The sequence below is a fragment of the Myiozetetes cayanensis genome, unplaced genomic scaffold (assembly GCF_022539395.1).
Source record: "Myiozetetes cayanensis isolate MyiCay16 unplaced genomic scaffold, myiCay2020 scf88, whole genome shotgun sequence".
NCBI classification, from domain to species: Eukaryota; Metazoa; Chordata; class Aves; order Passeriformes; family Tyrannidae; genus Myiozetetes; species Myiozetetes cayanensis.
Window position 1 is genome coordinate 85,460 of NW_026088163.1, and position 20,826 is coordinate 106,285.

Sequence of the window (20,826 nt, forward strand, 5' to 3'; positions counted from 1 at the left end):
CTGTCCTCCAGGAGAGGAGGAGCTGGGGAGGTGTTGCCCTGCCAAGCCAAGCACTGCCAATCCCCAGCAGAACTGGTGCAGACGACCCCAGGGGTTGGCTCAGAGCAGATTCCTGAACACAGGGACAAACCCGCTGGGAGTTACAAAGATGTCTGTAAACCCCATGTGCCGTGGGGGCTGCAAGTGGGGTTAAGAAGGGAAAGGAGGAGAACATGGTGAGAGGAGGACCTGGAGGAGCAGCCCCAATGCTCCCAGCTCCCAGCCCTTGCCCAGCAAACCCCAACCAAGCCCAGCCTGGAACTCCCAGCCCCATTTTCCCAGGTCAAAAGCTCTTTCAGAGACAACAGGCCAGGCTGGGCGATTCTCCCTGGGCACTGGCTGTGCTGGAGCTCCCTGGGCTGGCTGAGGGAGAGCCTCACTGGAACAGAGGTTGTGCTGCTGTTCAGCTCTTGCACGTGAGGCTTGAGAGGGAAAAGGAAAGCTCTTTATTTCCCCTGCTGGCTGCAAGCCATTGGCTTCACAGCAGAGGTTTTGATCAAGGTCCTTTTTGGTGTTCTCAGGATTTTTTTTTAAAATACAATCCACATCCCCCTGGGCGTTTTGAGATAGAAGAACAAACCCTGATGCTTTACCATAACCTGGCAATAACAATGCCATGTAGCTCCTGTATATCCCTGTGCCCCATCCGAGGGCTGCAGCCCTCTGCCAGGATCCCTTCTTGTGGGCAATCTGCTTTTCCAAGTCTTCAAGTGTGGCCTCACCTGAGCAAGTGAAGGTGCTGAGGAAACAGCGTGAGCCGGACGGGGTGGGGGGCAAAGAGCTTTTGGCCCTTGAAGAAGCCTAAAATTCTGCCCAGCCCTGTTAACTGTCCCTCCTTTCCCCGGGTGGGCTCTGTCCCCAGTGCCCTGCACCCAAGCCAGCCCAGGCTTCCCCAGAAAGGATCTTTTTCTCAGTCAGGCTCTGCAGGATGGCCACAGTGTTCGTCTGGAACTGCCCCAGTGCCTGCACTCGCAGGGGCTGCGGATCTCTGTGTGCCCTTTGCCTTCCTCTGGGATGGGGGGGTTTGGCTGCAGTCAGAGCCACAGCCCCACAGTGCCCCCACGGCTCTGCCTTGTTCTGTACAACTGCCTTGTCCCTACAGCCCCCCACCAGCACTGGATCTGAGCCTCAGGGCTCTCCCCACTGTTTTACCCATTTTTTTCAGCCTCTCTCTTTTTGCCAGGCTGCATCCACAGAATCCACAAAACTTTTAAGAGGCTCTCCTCATAAAGGCCATGTCCTCATAAACCCCATCTACCTCACAACGGGGCAGGCCTCAGGAGGTCTCTGTGCTCATAGAACCCATCCAAGTCATAATGGGGCAACCTCATAAAGGCACTGTCCTCATAAAGCCCATACACCTCATAAAAGAGCTCTCATCATAAAAGATCTCTCTGCATAAAGCCCATGCAAGTCATAAAGGTGCTGTCCTCAGAAAGCCCATAAACCTCATAAGAGGCTCTCCTCATAAAGGCCATGTCCTCATAAACCCCATAAACGTTGCTGCCTAAAAGGCTGCAGAGGAAAAAAGACTCCAGGCCCAACTAGATAGGAGGTCAGACAAGCAGCAGAGGTTTCCATGAGCCTCCAGGAATACAAACCCACACCCATCCCTTCCAACGCAAAGGTTACAGTTTTTATAATGATTTCCACCCAATGCCCGTCCCGTCCCCGCCCCGGTTCTGCCCCGCTCTGCCCCAGGAACGCCCGTGGGGAATTGAGTCTGGGGGAGTTTGGAGCTTTGAGCCGCTGCAACTACAACTCCCGGCGTGCCCCGCGCGGAAAAGGGGGCGGGGTCTCTGCCGGCGGTGCGCGCGCACAGCCCCGCGGTGGCTGCCGGGAAAGCGATGGCGGTGATAGCAGGATCTGCTCCGGCTTTGTGAGCCCTGGCGGGGGCTGCGGCGGGGCTGGGGATGCGCTCGGGGGCTGCGGGGAGCGCGGCTGTGGGCGGGAAGGCTGGAGGGCTCGGCAGAGTGGAGAGGAGGGGCTCGGGGGTTCCCGAGGAGGTTTTGAGGTCCGTTAAGGGGCTCTTCGGGGGTCGCGGAGGGGATTTGGTGTCCTGAGGGCGCTCAGAGGGGAGGGTGAAGGTGCCTGAAGGGGTTTAGGGGGTCCCTGAAAGGGCTGGGGCCATGGAACCCCCTCAGGAGAGAGGTTTAAACGCCATGGCTGCACTGCGCAGGCGCCGGCGGAGTCCCCATGAGCGAACTACAACTCCCATAGGCCTCGCGCGGCGCCGCCATTGCCGCTCGTGTTTCAGCTCCCCCTGCCGGCTGGGCGGACCAACCGCAGGAAAGCGGGTCCTGATCCCCCCCCGAACCCCAGAGACCCCCAAAACTCAGCACACAGAGACCCCACAGGGAGGGGATCCCGGGGGTCCCCTAAAACCTATCAGTGGGGTTCAGGAGGTCTCTCAGCCCTCAGGGGAGGAGTCCTGGCAGTGCCACCCAAAGTCTTGTGAGGGAGATGAACCACATGTGGGTAAAGGGATCCCAGTGCCCCCAGTATAGCCCAGTGACCTCCCAGTGGCTCTCAGTATGGCCCAGTAACCCCCCCAGTGACCACCCAATGTTTCCTAGTGACCTTCCTCTACCCCTCAGTATGGCCCAATGATCCTCCAGTGAGCACCCAGTAACCCCCAGTATGGCCCAGTAACCTCCCATTTTCACCCAGTCCCTCCCAGTGCCCTCCCAGCATCCCTCAATAACCCCCAGTCCCTCCCAGTGCCCCCTGGTTCCCCCCAGTGTGTCCCAGTATCCCCCAGTAATCACTCAGTGTCCCCCAAAGCCCCCCAAGTCTCCCCAACGCGTCCCCAGATGCCCTTGACATTTCTGTAAGCATGGGGGGATGGGGCCGTTTTTGGGGTCACAGGGTCCAGGGGGGCCTTCTGGGGGGACGTGGAGGGTTGGGGACATCAGGGATGGGGTTTGGGGACAGTGGGGAGGGGTTTGGGGACAGTGGAATGCGGGGTGTCAAGGGGGAAACTGGGGCCATGGGGAGGCCCTGGGGACATTGGAGACACCAGGGGGTCTCGGGCTGTCAAATGGGAAATTGAGGACAGCAGGAGGGTCTTGGGGATACCAGGGGGGTCTCAGGAATCACCTGCTCATGGTGCTGCCCCTCCTGTCCCCCCCAGACCCCAATAAGGCCCCCCAAATGTCCCCTAACCCTCCTTTTTCATTTAATCACCTCCCAGATCCCTTTTACCCCCTAATTCCCCCAAGACCTCTTTTAACTCCAACAAATGCACCCAGAGCCCCCCAAAACGCCCCAAATCCCAAACAAACTCCCAACAAAGAGGGATCACCCAGCACCCTGGGACAGGAACACAGTGGACTGTACTGGGAGAGCCCTCATCCCCAAAGCCCCTCCCCTGGGCATCCGTGCCACGGTCTGGGAACCACGGCGGGGTTGGATCAAGGGGTGCACTTGATGATCTGGGAGGTCTTTTCCAAGCCAGCTGATCCTGGGATTCTCTGGGTGCCATTGCCAGGGCAGCACATGCTGGAGGCTCTGTCCACAGGGGATAGATGTGTCTGTGCAGACAGAGAGACAAGGTCAGTCTGCAAAGATGTGGGGTTAGAAAAGCAGGAGAAGTTGTGGGGTGGTTGTGGCAGGAGAAAGAAGCCCCCAGGCCAGTGCAAGCAGGCCCCCCTGGGCTTGCACATCATCTGCCCTCCCTGCAAGGTTCCTGTCCTGGAGAGCAGGCCCTGAGGTGGCCCTGAGCAATGGCCCGGAGGTGAGCCCAGAGCTGGCCCTGAGGTGGCCCTGAGAAGAAGTGGAAGGCAGAGGTGGTGCTGAGGCAGGAGAGCCCCATGCTGGGGAAGAGGCTGAGCTGGGAGTGCCCAGCAGCGAGAAGGTGCTGTGTCCATGCCCTGTGTGCCAGGTGAGCTGGGGCTTTGCTGCAGAGCTGCGGGCGCTGATTGGAGCGGCTGCAGCTGCTGAGCTTGTGGCACCCAGGAACACAAAGTGTGCCCGGCCACGGAGCCTGCAGGGAGGAGCAGGGACAGCACTGGCACTGTGGGGACACAGATTGTTCCTGTGCCTTCTCCTGCAGGCCCTGCCTGTCCCAATGGAAAAGGGGCAAGACAAGCAAAAAGAGCGGGTGGGACCCCCAAAGGGAGAACAAGGGGCAGGGGGGGTCACCCCCAAAGGGAGACGGGGTTTGGGGTCTGATGGGAGAGGGGGGCTAAGGGGAGTGAGGAGAACCCTGCTCTTGTTGCCCTGGGACAGCCTCTGGTGTCCTGCCGACTCTGGGGCTGTTTGGTTGCCTTGGGCACAGCCAGGCCTTGTGCCTGAATCTCGGTGATTTGGGCTTTTCTGGGTTGAATGGTGATGTTTTGGAGGTTTTTATGGTCCCAGGATGCCTGGTGAGTTCTGGAGGTGGACTTGGGCAGGAGGAACCCCGAAACCAACGCGCTCAGCCCTTGTTTCTCCCCAGCAGGATTTGTCCTTCCCAAAGCTTGGGCAGATGGAGGAGGAGGCTGCAAGGAAGACGAAGATGCTGCGGGTCCCCCAGACCGGTGAGGGGGAAGTCAGTGCCCCTTTGGCCCTGTTGTGTGGTGTATCTGTTGAGCAGCCTCCCAGCAGGGAGAAGCCCTTCAGGTGCTTGGAATGTGGGAAGAGCTTCAGGCAGAGCTCCCACCTCCTCAGCCACCAGCACATCCACACTGGGGAACGGCCCTACACGTGTGGGGAATGTGGGAAGAGCTTCAGAGACAGCTCCAACCTGATCCAACACCAGCGCATCCACACTGGGGAACGGCCCTACACGTGTGGGGAATGTGGGAAGAGCTTTGGTGATGGCTCCAACCTCCACACCCACCGGCGCATCCACACTGGGGAGATGCCCTACACGTGTGGGGAGTGTGGGAAGAGCTTCACTGATAGATCTACCCTGATCAAACACCATCGCATCCACACTGGGGAACGTCCCTACAAGTGCTTGGAATGTGGGAAGAGGTTTCAGACCAGCTCACATCTCCTCGTGCATGAGCAGGACACACACAGGGGAGAGGCCCTTCCGCTGCACCGACTGCGGGAAGGGCTTCAACCGGAACTCCACCCTCATCACCCACTGGCGCATCCACACCGGGGAGAGGCCGTACAAGTGTGGGGAGTGTGGGAAGAGCTTCACCCACAGCTCTGCCTTGACCAAACACCAACGGACCCACCAGTAACGAGTGCCCCGACTGTGGGAAGAGCTTCGGCTGCTGCTCCCACCCTAAATGACCCCCCTGATGGTGAGGCAACCCCTGGAGTCCAGGGACTGTCAGTCCATCCCTTTCCACCAGAAAGGGCCAGTCCCCTTTGCCAGGGGCAGGTTGTGCCAACAGAACCCTTCTTGGGGGTGTGTGGAGATTCCTGCCTTGGCTGGGGACCCCCCAAGGTCAGTGCTGGAGGTTGAGAGCAGAGATCTCCCCCCGAGCATTGGTCTGGGGGAGTTCTATCCATCTCTAATGAATAATTCTTGCTTTGGTGCCAGTTTGAGTAGAATTGCTTCAACAATTGCTTTAGTAATTAGCAGTCTCCTATCTCATTCTGTCCTACTGGTAGTTTTAGTGTTTCTATTGTGGAGTAAATAATTCTGATGAAGATCTTTTGTCTGATCATTTGTAGTCCTAAATAATTCATTTCTATCAGTAGATGTGATTTGCCACCCTTAAAACCTGGGGGACAAAAGTGGTTCAGTCCCACCTCTGTAATTGCTCTACACTGAAAGTGTTGGCATAACCCAAAGCTGTGATTGGATCCAGCAGCCCCAGCACCCCACAATCAGTTGGGAGCTCAGGGGGGACACCCCTCTTTTCCAGCCCCCTTTGCCCAAAGACCCCCATGGGAGCATTGGACCTGCCAGACCACTCCCCCTTTTCCACTCTTCTCCCTCTTCATTTTTCGAGGTCACAATGAGAATGCACAATGGTTGCCATGGTGTAAGGGGGTAGTTTTGATTTAGATGACCAGTGGAGCACATAGGGATGAGAAAGTGATTATATTCGCATGTGAAACCAGCCAGAGTGTTGTACAAGGTAACTTTATTGCACAAGTTCACTGTAAGGCCCATTGTGCCTTTAGCAAAGTTAACTGGATGTCCCCCATTATCAGAGCTGAGCTCCTCCTTGCCTTGGCTCCACTCTGCAAGAGAGATACAAATCCCCTTGATACACAATGGTACAGGTCGTCCATAGGGCTGAGGAAGGTGATGGAGAGGAAGATGATGTGGGCAGGGGTCGTTGGCCCCTTGCCCTACAGTGGGGCACGCCCAGACTGTTGCCATGAGGTGATGAACGGGCGCTGTTTGGCTGCCACTCAAGCACCACCTTCTGCTGCGTCCTGGCCCTACGTAGTGTAATGTAGAGCTGATGGAATGGGGTGTCAGCACTGCTGGGTGGAGCGATGCTCATCCTTCCATCCACACTGTGCTGCTCCACGGGGACACCCGCCAAGCACGGGCACCGACCAGCCCTGCAGACCCTGGTAGGCCTGGCCTATGTGTGTGCAGGTGAGCACAGTTTATTGATAGGAAGCAACAGGGAAAGCAAACATTTGATATCCTTTCTCTTGTATCCCTTTAATTCCCTTTTTACTAGCTAATGCTGTAACAGAGGCTGTTTGTAATATTGTATGAATGCCAACTAGATAAAGTAGTGGTTTTGTATTCTTTTTAACTTTTGATTCTCTTTGCTAATAGTTCTTTTTACTCTCACTGCAACAAAAGATATTTTGTAGTGTTTCAATGACTGTTGTACTTGTCTTTATTCCAGACGTATTCTTGTGAACCTGGTACAGACAGTGGTGTCATGGTTGTCCCTGTGATGTCACCAGTGTCACTGATGATGTCACAGGTGTCTCTGTGATGTCACCCTTGTCCTTGTGAAGTCACCGATGTCCCCAGTGATGTCACTGATGTCCATGTGTGGGGTGCTTAGCTGAAAAAAGACACACTATGAACAAACCATACTTATTGGCCTCAGTTAGGCCTGCCCCTGACATAGCCAGAAGCGTCTTTGCAGGCAGTGGAAAGATACAGGAGCAGTGATAACAGACTGCAGGAATGTAAACAAAGAGAAACCTGTGACAAAAATAAGGAGGAGTTTTAGGAGAAAAACAATGTCTTCATATCACATGGACATCTGTGTGCACCCAATAGGAAGTGTGTCAGTAATGCATACTCGGTTTGTGGGTTACAGCAAATAACCAATAGTTTGAAAGTGATCACGCCCCGGGGGGCAGTGAAAGTATATAAGAGGTTGGGTTATGTAAATAAAGCGGAACATTTGCGTAAATCATCCTGATTTGTGTGCAGTTTGTTCTGGAAGCTCCTCTGCCAACATCCACGTTATATCACAGCTGTCCCTCTGTTGTCACCAGTCCCCTGTGACATCACTTGTCCCCAGTGATGTCACCAATGTTTCTGTGATGTCACCTCTGTCCCATGTGTTGTAACCCATGTCCTCTGTGATGTCACTGATAACCCTGTGACATCACGGCTGTCCCTTTGTGGTCACCAGTCCCCTGTGAAGTCACTGGTCCCCAATGATGTCACTGCTATCCCTGTGATTTCACCAGTGTCACCGATGATGTCACTGGTGTCTCTGTGATGTCACCTCTGTCCTTGTGACATCACCGATGTCCCCAATGATGTCACTGATGTCCTTGGGAGATCACGGCTGCCCCTTTGTTGTCACCAGTCTTCTGTGATGTCACTGGTCCACAAGGATGTCAGTTCTGTCCCTGTCATGTCACCACTGTCGCCTGTGATGTCACCAATGTCCCCCATGATATCACTGGTGTCTCTGTGTTGTTATCCCGGTCCCCTGTGATGTCACCGATTTCCCTGTGACATCACGGCTTTCCCTTTGTTTTCACCAGTCCCCAGTGATATTTCTGGTCCCCAGTGACGCCATTGCTATCTCTGTGATGTCACAACTGTCCCCAACGGTAGCACCATGTCCTCGTGATGTCACCGATGTCCCTGTGATGTCACTGATGTCCCTCTGACATCACGGCTTTCCCTTTGTTGGCAACAATAGCTTATGATTTCGCAGATTCTGCTGTGATGTCACCACTGTCCCCAATGATATAATTGGTGTCTCTGTGTTGTCACCTCCACCCCCTGTGATGTCACGAATGTCTCTGTGCTTTCCCATTGCTGTAAGCAGTCCCTTGTGATACCACTGTTCTCCAGTGATGTCACTGCTGTCCCAATGATATCACCACCGTCCTCAGCAGTGCCATCATGTCCCTGTGGTGTCACTGATGTCCCCAGTGAAGTTACCAGACCCCTGTGATGTCACAGATGGCTTTGTGCCATCACTGCTGTCCCTTTGTTCTCAACACTCCCCTGTGATGTCACTGATCTCCAGTGATATCACTGACTTGCCTGTGATGTCACCCCTGTCCTTTCTGATGTCACTGATGTCCCTGACATTGTCAATGGTGTCACTGTGATGTCACCCCTGTCCTTGTGAAGTCCCTGAAGTCCGCTGTGATGTCACTAGACCTCTGTGATGTCATCGATGTCCCTGTGACATCGCAGCTGTCCCTTTCTTGTTACCAGTCCCCTTGGATGTCACTGGTCCCCAATGATATCACCCATGTCTATGTGATGTCACCACTGTCCCCTGCGGTGTCACCAATGTCCTGTGATGTCATTGCTTTCTCTATAACCCTTGTCCTTGTGAAGTCACCAATATCCCTAGTGTTGTGACCGATGTCCCTGTGATGTCACCGGTGTCACTGATGATGTCACTGGTGTCTCTGTGATGTCATCCCTTGCCTTGTGAAGGTACTGATTTCCCTGTAACATCACGACTTTCTCATTGTTGTCACCAGTCCTCTGTTATGTCACTGGTTTCCAGTGATGTCACCACTGTCTTTGTGATGTCACCACTGTCCCCAGCGGTGGCTCCATGTCCCCATGATGTCACTGATTTCCCTGTGACATCAGGGCTTTCCTTTTTTGTCACCAGTCCCCTGTGATGTCATTGGTCCTCAAAAATTTCTCCATTTTCCCTGTGAGGTCCCCACTGTCCCCAGTGATGTCACTGGTGTCTCTGTGATGTCACCAGACCCCTTTGATGTCACCGATGTCCCTGTGATATCACTGCTGTCCCACTGTTTTTACTCTGATGTCAGTGGTCTCCAGTGATGTCCCTGCTGTCTCTGTGATTTCACCACTGTCCCCTGTGTTGTCACCGATAGTCTTGTGACATCATGGCTGTCCCTTTGTTGTCAACAGTCCCCTGTGAGGTCACTGGTCCCCAGGGATGTCACCGATGTCCCTGTGATGTCACCACTTTCCCCTGTGATGTCACCAGTGTCACAGATAATGTCACTGGTGTCTCTGTGATGTCACCCCTTGCCTTGTGAATCAACAATGTCCCCATTGATGTCACTGCTGTCTCTGTGGTGTCACCACTTTCCCCAGAAGTGGCACCATGTCCCAGTGATGTCACTGATGTCACTGTGACATCACTGCTGTTCCTTTGTTGTTGTCAGTCCCCTGTGATGTCACTGGTCCCCAATGATGTATCCTTTGTACCTGTGATGTCACCACTGTCCCCTGTAACGTCAACAATGTCCCTGATGATGTCATTGGTGTCTGAATAATTTCAACCCGCCCTTGTGAAGTCACCAATGTTCTATTTGATGTCACTGATTTCCCTGTGACATCACAGCTATCCTTTCATTGTCACCAGTCCCCTGTGATGTCACTGGTCCCCAGTGATGTCACTGCTCTCCCCGTGGTGTTACCACTGTCCCCAGCAGTGGCACCTTGTCCCTGTGACATCACTGATGTACCTGTGATGTCACCAGACCCCTGTGACAACATTGTTATGTCTGTGACATCACAGCTATGCTTTCATTGTCACCACTCACCTATGATGTCACTGGTCTTTAATGATGTCACTACTGTCTCTGTGATGTAACCACTGTCCCCAGTGGTAGCACCAATGTCCCTGTGATGTCACCGATGTCCTTGTGATGTCACTGCTCTCCATGTGAAGTCACAACTGTCCCCAGTGGTGGCACCATGTCCCCATGATGTCATTGATGTCCCTGTGATGTCACCAGACCCCTTTGATGTCACCAATGACCATGGTGATGTCACTGGTCTCTCCGTGATGTCACCGGTGTCCTTATGAAGTCAGAAATGTCCCTGTGATGTCACTGCTCTCCATGTGAAGTCACAACTGTCCCCAGAGGTGGCACCATGTCCCCATGATGTCACCGATGTCCCTGTGATGTCACCAGACTTCTGGGATGTCACCAGTCCCCAGTGATGTCACTGCTCTCAATGTGATTACACCATCGTCCCCTGTGATGTCACTGCTGTCTCTGTAATGTCACCCTTGTCTTTGTGAAGTCACCGATGTCCCCAGTGATGTCACTGATGTCACTGTGATATCACGGCTGTCCCTTTGTTGTCACCAGTCCCCTGTGATGTCATTTGCCCACAATAATGTCACCAATGTCTCTGTGATGTCACCTCTGTCCCCTGTGTTGTCACCCCTGTCCCTCTGATGTCACTGATAGCCCTGTGACATCACGGCTGTCCCTTTCTTGTCAGCAGTCCCCTGTGACATCACTGGTTCCAAATGATGTCACTGCCGTCCCTGTGATGTCACCAGTGTCACTAATGATGTCACTGGTGTCTCTGCGATGTCACCCTTGTCTTTGTCCCCAATGATGTCACTGATGTCCTTGGGAGATCACGGCTGCCCCTTTGTCGTCACTGGTCTTCTGTGATATCCCTGGGCCACAATGATGTCACTGCTGTCCCTGTAATGTCACCACTGTCCCCTGTGATGTCACCAATGTCCCCATGATATCACTGGTGTCTCTGTGTTGTTATCCAGGTCCCCTGTGATGTCATTGATATTCCTGTGACATCACAGCTTTCCTTTGTTGTCACCAGTCCCCAGTGATATTTCTGGTCTCCAATAATGCCATTGCTGTCTCTGTGATGTCACCACTGTCCCCAACGGTAACACCATGTCCCCGTGATGTCACCAATGTTTCTGTGATGTCACTGATGTCCCTGTGACATCACGGCTTTCCCTTTGTTGGCAACAGTCCCCTGTGATGTCACTGGTCACCAGTGATGTCACTACTTTCTCTGTGATTTCATCACTGTCCCAAGTGGTGGCATTATGTCCTCGTGATGTCACTGATGTCCCTGTGATTTCACCAGATGCCTTTGATGTCAGCGATGTCCCTGTGACATCACAGGATTCCCTTTCTTGTCACCAGTCCCCTGCAACATCACTTGTCCTCTGTGATATCACAGATGTCTCTGTGATGTCACCACTGTCCCCTGTGGTGTCACCAATGTCCCTGATGATGTCACTGCTGTCTCTGTAATGTCACCCTTGTCCTTGTGAAGTCACCAATGTCCCCAGTGATTTCATCGATATCCCTGTGATGTCACCAGTGTCACTGATGATGTCACTAGTGCCTCTATGATGTCACCCCTGGCTTTTTGCAGTCACCGATGTCCCTGTGACATCATGACTTTCCCATTGTTGTCACCATTCCCTTGTTTTGTCATTGGTTTCCAATGACATCACTGCTGTCTCTGTGATGTCACCACTGTCCCCAGCAGTGGCTCCATGTCCCCATGATGTCACTGATTTCCCTGTGACATCAGGGCTTTCCTTTTTTGTCACCAGTCCTCTATGATGTCACTGGTCCCCAATGATTTCTCTACTGTGCCGGTGATGTCACCTCTGTCCCTGATGATGTCACTGGTGTCTCTATGATGTCAACCCTCTCCTTGTGAATTTGCCGATGTCCCAGTGACATCACAGCTCTCCCTTTGTTATCAACATTCTCCTGCGATGTCACTGCTGTTACTATGATTTCACCACTGTCCCCAGCAATGCCACCATTTCCCTGTGATGTCACCAGACCCCTGTGATGTCACCAATGTCCCTGTGACATCACTACTGTCCCTCTGTTGTCACTCTGATGTCACTGGTCCCCAATGATGTCCCTACTGTCTCTGTGATGTCACCACTGTCCCCTGTGATGTCACCAATGTCCCTGATGATGTCACTGGTGTCTCTGTGATGTCACCCCTTGCCTTGTGAAGTCACCGATGTCAGTTGTGATGTCACAGATGTCCCCGTTGATGTCACTGGTTTCTCTGTGGTGTCACCACTGTCCCCTGTGATGTCAACAATATCCCCAATGATGTTACTTCTTTCTCTGTGATGTCACCACTGTCCCCAGAAGTGGCACCATGTCCCAGTGATGTCACCAATGTGCTCTGTGGTATCACTGCTGTCCCTTTGTTTTTATCAGTCCCTAGTGATGTCACTGTTCCCCAATGATGTAACCTCTGTCCCTGTGATGTCAACACTGTCCCCTTTGATGTCAGCAATGTCCCTGATGATGTCATCGGTGTCTCTATAATGTCAACCCTGTCCTTGTGAAGACACCGATGTCCCTGTGACATCAGGGTTGTCCCTTTGTTGTCTGTAGTCTCCTGTGATGTCATTGGTCTCAAATGATTTCACTGGTGTCTCTGTGATGTCACTCCTGTCCTTGTGAAGCCACCGATGTCCCCTGTGATGTCACTGGTGTCTCTGTGGTGTCATCACTGTCCCCTATGATGCCAACAATGTCTCCAATGATGTCCTGCTGTCCCTGTGATGTCATCACTGTGCCCAGTGATGGCACTTTGTCCCCGTGATGTCACTGATATCCTTGTGATATCACCAGACCCCTGTGATGTCACTGATCCCCCATGATGTCACCCATGTCCCAGTGATGTCACCTCTGTCTTCTGTGATGTCACCATTGCCCTTGATGATATCACTGGTGTCACTGTGATGTCACCCCTGTCCTTGTGAAATCACTGATGTCCCCTGTGATGCCACTGGTACCCAATGATGTCACCCATGTCCCTGTGATGTCACCACTGTCCCGCTGTGATGTCACCAATATCCCCACTGCTGTCACTGATGTCTCTTTGATGTCAGCCATGTACTTGTGATGCCACTGGTGTCCCATGGGATGTCACCGATGTCCCTGTGACATCACAACTGTCTCTTTGTTTTCATCAATTGCCTGTGATGACACTCGTCCCCAGTGATGTCACCAATGTCCCTTTCATTAGGGTTAGGGTTAGGGTTAGGGTAAGGGTTAGGGTTGGGGTTAGGGTTTAGGGGTTAGGGTTTAGGGTAGGGTTAGGTTTAGGCTTAGGTTTTAGGGTTAGGGTTGGGGGTTAGGGGTTAGTGTTAGGGTTTAGGGTTTAGGGTTAGGGTTAGGGTTTAGGGTTTAGGGTGAGGGTTAGGGTTAGGTTTAGGCTTAGGTTTTAGGGTTAAGGTTGGGGGTTAGGGGTTAGTGTTAGGATTTAGGGGTTAGGGTTAGGGTTAGGGTTTAGGGGTTAGGGTTAGGAGCAAGAGTTAACTTAGGTTTTAGACCATTTTTTGGTTAGAGTAAGGGATAGGGTTACGGTTAGTGTTTAGGGTTTAGCACTAGATTCAGGGTTAGATTCTTTTTTAAGTGTAGGTCTAGGGTTCAGTATGGACAAAAATACCTCCCAGTCCAAAGGTGCACACACACAAAGCTCTTGCTCTTTGTGCAGTGCTGAGCATGACACAACAACTGCACTGGAGAGACAGAGGCTCAGGGCTTTCTTTCCCGGGTGCAATGCCAGTCATTCGCTTGTAGGGACGCTGGGCTGAAACTGCTGTCTGACAGCCAAAATTCCATAAGGATGAAGAAAACTCTCTGACCAAAGGTGCTCGCACAGAATACTCTTTCTCTTTATATAGTGCTGAGAGAGGTGCCCCAACTGCACTGGGTAGATGGTGAGTCAGGGTTAGGGTTCGTGTTCAGGGCTATGATTAAAGGTTAGGGTTAGGCTTAGGGTTAGGTTTAGGTTTAAAGTTAGGTTTAGATTAGGGTTAGGAAATGTTTGGGTTAGAGTAAGGGATAGGGTTACGATTAGGGTTTAGAGTTTAGAATTAGGTTCAGGTTTGGATTTTTTTTTTAAGTGTAGGTTTAGGGTGTAGGTCTCCCAGACAAAGGTGCCTGCATACACAGCTCTTGTTCTTTCTGTAGTGCTGAGAGTGGTGCAACAACTGTACTAGAAAGATGGTGAATCAGGGTTATGAATAGTGTTAGGGGCTATGCTTATGGTTAGGGTTACAGAAAAGGTTAGGGTTAGGGTTAGGGTTAGGGTTAGGGTTAGGGTTAGGGATAGGCTTAGGTTTAGGGTTAGGGCTAGTATGGGTTAGGGTTAGGGTTAGGGTTAGGGTTAGGATAAGGATTAGGGTTAGGGTTAAGAATACTGTTAGGGTTAGTTAGGGTTAATGGTTAGGGATAAGGTAAGTTTTAGGGTTAGGGTTAAGGTTAGGATTAGCTTTAGGATTAGGGTAAGGGTTAGGGTTAGGGTTAGGTTTAGGGTAAAGGTAAGGGTTAGGATAAGCGTTAGCGTTAGAGTTAGTGTTAGGGATAAGATAAGAGTTAGGGTTTGGTTTAGGGTTAGGGTTACGATTAGGTTAGGGTTATTGTTTAGATAACATTTGCGTCAAAGTAAGGGAAATGGTTACGGTTATGCGTTTCAGTTTAGGGTTAGGGTTAGGGTTAGATCTAGAGGTTTTTTTTAGTTTAGGTCTGGTGTTCAATAAGGACAAAGATACCTACCAAACCAAAGGTGCTGGCAATAAAGCTCTTTTTCTCTGTGCAGTGCTGAAAGTGGCACAGCAACTGCACTTGAGAGACAGAGGCTCAGGGCTTTCTTTCCTGGGTGGAACTGCAGTGCACACCCCCTCAATGCAGCCCCAAAAGTGTTCCATGACTGCCTTTGTGATGTCATGGTCTATTTTCTCCATTCCTGAATGGCCCCTGGAAACCAAAGAACACAAGCCCCACTGCTCCAGAGTGCAGGCCCACCTGTGTGCCACTGACCCTTTTGTTACATCACGGCCTCTCCTCTCCATTCCGGAAGGGTCCCTGTCCACCAAAGAATTAGCGCCTCACACCCCAAGAATGCAGCCCCACATGTCTGCCATGGGACTCTTTGTGGTGTCATGGCCTACTCTCTCCCTCCCAGAATGGCCCCTGGAAACCAAAGAACACACACCCCACAGTGTCCCAGGGCAGCCCCACCCTTGAGCCATCAGCCCCTTTCAGATATCATGGTCTGTTCTCTCCATTCTGCAATGCTCCCTGACCACCAAAGAACCAATGCCTCACTACCCCAGAATGCCATCCCACCTGTCTTCCATATCCCAAGGGAATGGCAGCCCAAGATTCTGTGGAGACCTCTATTTGTCCTGTTTGATACATCCTGACTGACTCTTGTGTGGATGGGATGGAACACATGCCGTTGCAAATGTCATGCGCGGGGATGTTCTTGGTCTCACTTGGCTTGGCAGGGCAACCCCTCCCCACAAACCCTGGCCATGCCAACATGGCCACACCCAACCCTTCCACCAGGCCCAGACCACTCAGAAATGTGTTCTGGATGCCTTGATCCCAAAGCATCTTTGTGACTGGCACAGGTATTGACAATGTCTGAAGGATAAATCCAGATCAAAACTATTCCCTGCATTGGACATGGAGACGTGAGCCCCTCGAGTGAAGACATCTCCATGCCCTGTGTCCAAAGGAAGCTGTGTGTCCATAATCATGGGATCCAACTGCGGGTGTGCTCTTCTCTGTGCCCACCCTGATGCTCCCCTGGCTGCACAGGCACACAGGGGCTGAGGCCCTGCTGTGCTCAGGGCTATGGGGTGTGCAATGCTCAGGTGCTTCTGCTCCCAGGGAGAACAAACATGGATTTCTCTCCCCAACTGCACCTCTGCCTCCCACAGTCCCTCCCGGAATGGGACTGAGCTGCCCAGTGACAGCCCTGGAGATACAAAGGGGTGGCTGCGGAGACACGAAGGGTCTGTGGAGCTCCACGGTGAGGGAAAGGGGAGATGTCTGTGCCCTGAGCTCAGCTGAGATATCCACCAGACCCTCAAACCTTCATATTCAGACTGTTCTACTGCCTTTCCTTTCTTTCCTTGGATCTTCTTTCCAAATCTAAATCCCAGTCAAAAGTAATTTTTAGCCCTGGCTGGACCCAGAAAGGCCTATACCATTGGAGCATTAAAATACCATGTGAGGTCACAGGGTCACACCTGTTCCTGCATCAAAATTGTCATCAGTTGGCAGATAGAGGTTTGCCTTAAAGTTTTAGAAAAAAAGAGCTCTGTATATTCCCATGTGAGCTGGGTTTGATGTCCCCACATGAGCCCTGTGCAGCAGGTTTTGGTTAAAACTCCTGGAGACAGAGCTGCTCTTGGGGGACATTTCACCTGGCCCTTGTCCTTGGATGAGGCAGAAACATCCCCTTTCTCTTGCCCTTCTCGGTGCGTGGGTCCAAAATCACCCTTGTCAGGGAGCCTCTGCAGGCTCTGCCCCTCTGATGATCCAACAGCGGCCCCTGCTGACCGGGATTGGAATTGCGCCAAAAAGCGAGGAATTCCGGACTGTTCCTTTTTTTGAGGGGGATTTTTGGTAGAGGATTTGGACTCGATGATCCTTGTGCGTCCCTTCCAACTTGGACTACTGGGTGTGATTCTGTGAAGTTCCACAGGGCTGTGTGTGGGGAGAGAGCAGGGGCTGAGCAAAGCAGGGCAATGGCAGCACAGCCCTTGGGCACTGTGAGGACACAGCACAGGATCCAGATCCAGAGGGGAATGGCTGACCCTGGAAGAAGGGTGGGTCACAATGTGGAGAAAAGATGTCTGGGAGGGAGGAGCATTGGAGTGCTGCTGAGAGGGGCAGGACAGGGCGTGTCCTGGGCACAGGGCAGGACACAGGCTGTGTGGATCAGGCGTGCAGCAGTGATGGGCAGAGCTGCTTTGGGGAAGGCAGGAGGATGATTGCTTCCTTCAGCCCCCAGGGGACTCTGAACAAAAGGGGGAGATTTTCAACACTTCCCAATGCGTTCAGGGCAGAGTGTAACACCTGGGAGGTGCTGAAATGCTTTAGGCATCAGAGCCATCCACCTGGAACCACAAACCACATAAAAACCGGGCTTGGGGTGGTGTCAAACATTGGAAAAAGGAGATGTGAGATGGAGTCACATGGGTGGGAAAATTCTTGTCTAGTAAATCGTCAGTAATGGGAATGTGGAAGGGGCACGGGACTGAGCTCTCTCCAGAGCCACAACTGGGCAGAGCATTCATTTCTTGATTCTCACAGATGACAGATGGTGGATCTGGGATCCCCACAATGTCCCAGTGTGTGCAGCACCTGGGGGAGCTGCAGGCTCTCAGCCTGTGCCTTTCTCCTCCCAGGCAACTGGTCCAGCTCCCAGGAAGGCACAGCCACCAATGGTGAAGGATTCCCTCCTCACACACTCAGTGACCCTCAGCATCAGGGCCAAGGCTGCCCAGCTGCCACCACCAGGACATGAGGAGGTTCATCAGCTGGGATCTCACTGGGCTGGAATGGCATATCCTGCTCCCTGCTTCCTCTCCCCATCACACCTTCCCTGGTCTCTTCTCTTTTTCTAAGAGCCCATGTCAGCCATTTGGGCAGATTTGCATTAGCTGACTGGTTCCACATTCATCTAAAGGATCAAGATGGGAGCTGGGGGAGCAGTTCAGTGTCTGGGATGGTCCCTGCACAGGACACCAAGAATCATGAGCTCTACATTTCTCTAACAGACACCAGCACCTCCACTAAGACAATATTTCCTGTCAGAGGCAAGTGATAACTTGTGAGTCCTTTCTACTCTTCTTTCCTCCTGGATATGTTTTGTCCACATTGTGATCCACCCTTCTTGCAGGGTCAGCCATTCCCCTCTGGATCTGAATCCTGTGCTGTGTCCTCACCTTGCTCCTCTTGTCGTCCGCCCCCATCAGCACCCTCGTCCTGGAGAGATGGGGCCACTGAGCAGTGGGAGAGCCCAGCCTGGAGACATCTCCATGCCCATCTGATGTTCTCCCTGCCCTGCACTCCCTGCTGTCCCCGTGTCTCTGCCCCCTAACCTGAGTGGGACCAACCCCACCCCCAGCTCCCCTTTGGGCTCAGCCCGCTTGGGGCAGTGCTCAAGGGCTGTGCTGCCATTGCCCTGCTCTGCTTTGCTCAGCCCCTGCTCTCTCCTCACACACAGCCCTGTGGAACTTCACAGAATCACACCGAATACTCCAAGTGGGAAGGGACCCACAAGGATCATCGAGTCCAACTCCTGAGTCTTCTCTGGACCATCCCCCAGAGTCACACCATGTACCCGGGAGCATCGTCCAAACGCTTCTTGTACCTGCACCAAACAAGCAGTGCTGAACCCCCACACAGGCACCTCCTGCTCCCAGACAGCAGCACCTCCAACTTCTGGGGGAGGGAGAGGGGATGCAGCCATCTCCTAAGTTATCCCAAACAGGGTATTCATATCAAACCTTGATGTCTGCCTCACCGCTCTGAGAGGATCTGTGGGCATGTGCTGGGAATTCCTGGAGGCGTTGCCATTGCTGGAGGAGTTGTGTTTCTGCTCTTCCTCCCCCTGTCCTGGCTTTAGCTCTCCTGAAGGAAACATTTGCTTGGAGAGGTCTCAAAACACCCCCAGGTCTTTCTCCAAGAAATACCCCAGCTCCCAGTTTCCCAGTGAAATCACCTAGTGCAGGCAGGGAAGGTGTCCACACAAGTTCTCTGAGAGGGGCAGAGGCAAATGAGAAGAGCCTGCAAGATCTCTGGGCTGTAAACAAAGCACGAATTTGCACCTCTCTCAGTTAAATGAAGCACAAGTTTTTGGCTAAAGAGAATGAGTTAGGAGGAAGACCAAACTCCACCTTCTAAGGAATTGTAAATCTGAAATTAGGAAGCTCCAACTATGGGAGGAAGTATGGAGAAAGAAAAATAATAGCCCTTTATTAAAGGATGTATGTGTATTGGCAGAACAACGATAGAGCACAAAACCAACCAAATAATCCTGCACCAAAAATCCCCCTCAGAAAAAAGGAAACAGTCCGGTATTCCTCGCTTTTTGGCGCAATTCCAATCCCGGTCAGCAGGGGCCGCTGTTGGATCACCGGAGGAGCAGAGCCTGCAGGGGCTCCCTGACAAGGGCGATTTTCGCCCCCCACACCGAGAAGGGCAAGAGAAAGGGGATGTTTCTGCCTCATCCAAGGAGAAGGGTCAGGTGGAATGTCCCCCTGGAGCAGCTCTCTGTCTCCAGGAGTTTTAACAAAAATGTGTTGCACGGGGCTTGTGTGGGGACATCAAACCCAGCCCACATGGGTATATGCACAGCTCTTTTTTTCTAAAACTTAAAGGCAAACCTTTATCTGCCAACTGATGACGGTTTTGGTGCAGGAACAGATGTGACACTGTGACTTCATATGGTATTTTAATGCTCCAATGGCATGGGCCTTTCTCCTAAAAATTACTCTTACGCCTAAACTCAAACCTAATGCCAAAACTTAACCCCTAACAATAACCCTGTCCTTTACTCTAACCCAAAGCTTACTTAAATTCTATCCTAATCTAACCCTAATGCTAAACCTTACCATAAATCCTAGACTCTAACACTAACCCTAACCCTGACTCACCATCTACCTAGTGCAGTGGAAGTGCCTCTCATGGCACTATATAAAGAGGAAGAGCTTTCTGTGCAAGCACCTTTAGTCAGGGAGTTTTCTTCGTCCTTATGGAATTTTGGCTGTCAGACGGCAGTTTCAGTCCAGTGTCCCTACAAGTGAACGACTGGCATTGCACCTGAGAAAGAAAGCCCTGAGCCTCTGTCTCTCCAGTGCAGTTGTTGTGTCATGCTCGGCACTACACAAAGAGAAAGAGCTTTCTGTGCGGGCACCTTTGGACTGGGAGGTATCTTAGACAGCACTGAACCCTAGACCTAACCTTAAAAAAAAAAAAAACAAACCTGAACCTAATGCTAAACCCTAAACCCAAACCGTACCCCTATCACTTACTCTAACCAAAACATTACCAAAAACCTAACCCTAACCTAATCCTTACCCCAAATCTTAACCCTAACCCCTAAACTTGAACCCTAACCCCAAAACCAAAGCCTAAATGTAAGCCTAAGCCTAACCCAAAACCCTAAACCCCTAACCCTAGTCATAACCCTTAACCCTAACCCAAACCAAACCCCTAAACCCTAAACCTTAACACTAACCCCTAACCCATAACCCTAACCCTAAAACCTATGCCTAAACCTAAGACTAACCCTAACCTTAAACCCTAACCCTATTGAAAGGGACATTGATGACATCACTGGGGATGAGTGTCATCACAGGGGATTGATGAAAACAAAGACACAACTGTGATGTCACAGGAACATAGATGACATCACATGGGACATCAGTGACATCACAAGTACATGGTTGACATCAAAGAGACATCAGTGACATCACTGGGGATATTGGTGTCATCACAGGGACATGGGTGACATCACTGGGTGCCAGTGACATCACAGGGGACTGTGCAAAAGAAAGGGACAGGCGTGGTATCACAGGGACATCGGTGACATTGTAAGGGACATCGGTGATTTCACAAGGACAGGGGTGACATCACAGTGACACCAGTAATATCATCAAGGATGTTAGTGACAACACAGAGGACAGAGGTGACATCACAGGAACATCAGTGACTTTACAGGGACACCAGTAACTTGATCAGGGACATTGCTAACATCACAGGGGACAGTGGTGACATCACTGGGGACCAGTGACATCACAGGGGATTGATGACAAGAAAAAAAAAGTCATGATGTCACAGGGACATTGGTGACATCACAGGGATATCAGTGCCACTGCTGGG

At 51.9% G+C, this 20,826-nt stretch overlaps 1 pseudogene; it reads left to right on the forward strand.

The window, feature by feature from the left end:
• Positions 1 to 6,527, forward strand: part of LOC126652463 (zinc finger protein 239-like) — an 81,139-nt pseudogene extending 74,612 nt beyond the window's left edge.
• Positions 6,528 to 20,826: the final 14,299 nt, after the last annotated feature.